The sequence below is a fragment of the Convolutriloba macropyga genome, chromosome 11, assembly GCF_964194025.1.
Source record: "Convolutriloba macropyga chromosome 11, txConMacr16.3, whole genome shotgun sequence".
Lineage (NCBI taxonomy): Eukaryota > Metazoa > Xenacoelomorpha > Acoela > Convolutidae > Convolutriloba > Convolutriloba macropyga.
Genome location: NC_134478.1, coordinates 12,764,224 through 12,768,260, shown reverse-complemented (window position 1 = coordinate 12,768,260; position 4,037 = coordinate 12,764,224). Strand labels below are relative to the sequence as shown.

The following is a 4,037-nucleotide window of genomic DNA, read 5'->3' as shown; positions in this document are numbered from 1 at the left end:
TAACTTAATTCTTTTACAGGATACGCGGATCAAATTTTTCCCGGGGAAAATTGTCAAGATAAATGTAAAACTAATGTAAATTGTAATTTGTTTAAAATATAAATTCGACACTAGTTCTACTTATTCAACGTGTATGTTAGAAAATTGGGAGAGGAAAACTTAATGTAGATTGTGCATAAGATAAGCTTGAGATAGCTTGACCAAAAGCTCTACTTGTTCAACGTATACTTGGGTAGAGAAATGTAGCCTTGAGGAGCAAGAAAGAACATGAGAAGGGGTTATAAGAGATGCCCAAGTTCGAGCCCGCAGCCAAAAACTTCTTTTTTACATCATTATAATTAATTAAAATGACCAAAAAAATTTGTGATTATAACAGATTATATTTGCCAATTTGGAACATAAAATCGATTATAATTGAAAATAATTATATGAAATTTAGTATCCTCAATCAATTATAAATCAGCAAAAATAATTAAAAGAAATTTTAAGAGCTTAAAGTGTTATTGCTTCTTCAAAAATAGCAACCTCTCTCTACTCCAACGTTTTGTTTCCGCTTCTTTTTTTTATCTTTTTCCGCATCTCTATTTGGAAAATTCGTGATCACCATTCTAAAGTCCAAGCTGAAAAAAAAAGTCCCGGATCATTTTTCCCTTAACCACTTTTCCTTGCAATTTTTCCAAAAAGTTAAAAATTTTAATAAATGCCGACAAAGAGAAATAGCACTCAATTCCATTGAATAGCATCTTTTTTTCGAATAAATTTTATAAAATAAAAAACTTTACCTGGAAATACTAGTTGTTCACCAATATTGCAACTCCTTCCTTCATGATTTCGTGTCGATGATTTCCCAGGTTCCCAGGTTGAGGTCCGAACCCAAATTGAGCTATGATCAGACTATTGAGAAAGGAATGACCTCTGATCAGAGTTTCCAGACCAAGATAACTTGTGATCAGACGGTACCAAGACTCTGGTCCAAACTAAAGTGCGCTTATGAGAAGACTCAGATTCAGACCATTGTCCAGACTATATACAGACTTTGATCAGACCTTTCAGAGCGAACTGACCTCTGATCAGACTTTCCAGACCGAACTGACTTCTGATCAGAGACTATAATTAAACACACACGAGAGATTAAGTATCGTTATGCTAAGACGGAATTAATCTTTTCTTATTTTGTGCTATCTTATCAACTATCAAATCAACACACATTCTAATGCTCAACTCAACACGCAACTCAACACTCAACTCGAATTTCAACTCAAAGAGAACTCAACTCTCAACTCAATACACAACTCAACTCTCAACTTAACACACAACTCAACTCTCAACTCAACACTCAACTCAGTGCTCAACTCAACACTCAACTCACTATTGAACTCAACACAGAATTTACCACTCACCTCAACAGATAACTCATCGCTCAACTCAATTCTCTTTTCAACTGCGAACTCAAAACTCAATTCACCACTCAAAACACCACCCAACTCCCCACTCAACTCAATTCCCAACTCAACACTTAACTCAACACTCAACTCGACTCTCAAATCAAATCTCAATTCAACACACAACTCAACTCTCAACCCAACACACAACTCAACTCTCAACTCATCACACAACTAAATGCTCAACTCAACACTCAACTCAATACTCAACGTAACACACAACTCAACACTCAACTCGAAACTCACCTCAACTCTCAGCTCGACACTCAACTCAGTGCTCAACTCAACACACATCTCAACTCTCAACTCATCACACAACTCAATTCTTGACTCAACACTCAACTCAACACTCAAATCATTGCTCAACTCAACACTCAACGCACCACTGAACTCAACACACAACTCACCATTCACCTCAATACCTAACTCAACTCACTCTCAACTCAACTCACAACTCACTGCTCAACTCTCACTTCAAATGATTAACATAAAAACTTTGAGAAAATAGGACCTTATTTGTTTCCACCTCCCAAATATGTGGAAAACATATCGACTACGTTCCCCAAGCGGACGTGCTAATTTTTTCATGAGTAAGTTGCAATTTAGCAACACATGATTTGTAATTGGGGCATAGAAAACATCGAGGGGGGGTGTGCTCAAAAATACTAAACAAGCTTTGATGGCTCTCGTTTTCAAATTTTATTTGGTTTAACAATTTGGATTTAAAACAGTTATACAGCTCTATTTTTATTTTGATAACCATAGTTTTCTGTAATCCGGTTGCTGTTGTTTTTGAGAGAAATCGGAGGTTCTAAAGCAAAAGGGAGTGTTTTGTTAATTTTATTTTGTTTGTCATTAAATTAATTACAGTTAGTTACTCTTTGGAATGATGTTGGGGAAAGATGGTGATTGGGATAAAAACATTGTTGACTTTTCTTCAGAACGTCTGGAACCTGGAATGGCAAAAACAAATGTCGAATTTTTAATGTGGACTCAAATCACACAATAATTTTAACGGATTACCTTTGTTGCGTTGAGTAAACACAAAGTAAAAACGAAGTTGTGCTGCAGCTAAATGTGTCACAGAGCATTAAATCCGTATCTCGATTCTGATTGGCTAAAATTCGAGTTGTTTCCGGTTTTCGGTGTTAAAGAAAACCTCTGATAATAAATTGTTTTTCGATTACTCAGAAATACAGAGAGAAATGGCGAACAATCCGAGCTAGCAGATAAAGATTGAATTATAAGTTTCGAAAATCATGGAAAAGTTTATTATAATTAAATATTTTGAGTAGGTTGTTGTTGCGGGAGATTTAAAGACCAGTTTGTGGAGTGAACGGAACGCTAGACTTGCAAGTAATAATGCTGGTTCGAATCCAGTACAGGTTCATTTTTAGAGTATTGCGCCTCCTTATTAGACCCTATAACATTGTGGGCGCAAGAAATTGTGTTCCATTTTTAGCGTCGAATGTATGACTTCTAGTGTTTTTTTGTATGCATTTTGATGCACTTTTGCTATTTTTAGCGGTGATGTTTCACCACACTTCTCACAAAAATTACCACTATCAGTTTTTCAATGATAACTCGTTAGCCCAGATTCGAAAGCCATGTCCTTTTGTGTTTGCAGCGGCAATTCTTCGGTCACTTTAGCTATTACCATAATTTTGGAGCGGGTAGAACCTGAAAATTTGTCAATGACGTGCCCGAGTTGAGCTTTCAGGGCAACTTTTATCCAAGAAATTGGTGATTTTTATACTTTTCAAGTGACTTTTTCACGCTTGGCTTTACAATTTTCGCGTAATCTAAGTGTTGCTATTTCAGAGTTTGAAACGCTCGCTTCTGTAGCTTCAGTTTAATGTCAAATGAGAAGTGCGCAAAAATGGTTTCATCTTTTCATTTTTAGTCTTAGAAGTGGTCTATAGCAATCTCTTATACCATCATTTTAACCCCTTGCTTGACATTATACCAACTCCAGGCTAAATTGAGGTATAATTGAGGCCCGGGCTTTTCTTGAAAGCAATTTGATTCAAACGTAGTTGTTATTCTTTGCTTTTTATTGCTTATTGGCTGTAACGGTTAACCGTGACCGACTCCTATTCTTTTGACAACAACCTAAACCCAAATAACGGCAACCAACCAGGGAAGCAAAATTGAATATATAAAAAGAATTGAAATAAATCTGATCCGTTCCCCGGGATAAAAATTTTTCTCGATATTGAAATACTGAAAGTTTTTTCTCTCCTTCATGTTATTCACTGAGTAATGTGTGCACTAATTCGAGCAAAAAATGTATCCTTTTATTTTTTTTCTACGTTTCCCGTACGCTATTAGGCGTGATTATGAGTATTTATGACGCTTTACCAAATCATTTCAACTAGTGAATATGATTCGAATCGAATTTTATACCGTCCAATTTGATCACGCGGATGTCTTTTGTTTATGATACTTTGATTCAGTTTTTATAGTATTTGAGAGAACTATGGAAGCTGTTTTCCGCCAAATTAAGCGCTTTACATCATGTTTTTAAGTCAAGAACTGCAAATCGCGGCTGCTCATTTTATGCTGTTAAGAATTTTATGCTGGTATATAGTTATG

The 4,037-nt window shown here is 35.8% G+C and overlaps 2 protein-coding genes across 2 annotated transcripts in view; both read left to right on the top strand.

Annotated features, from left to right (window-relative positions):
* The window catches only part of LOC142349543 (coatomer subunit zeta-1-like), a 116,062-nt gene that overhangs the window by 39,939 nt on the left and 72,086 nt on the right, over positions 1-4,037 (top strand). The window lies entirely within an intron of this gene.
* The window catches only part of LOC142349538 (tuberin-like), a 494,816-nt gene that overhangs the window by 463,186 nt on the left and 27,593 nt on the right, over positions 1-4,037 (top strand). The gene's annotated exons all lie outside the window — the stretch shown is intronic.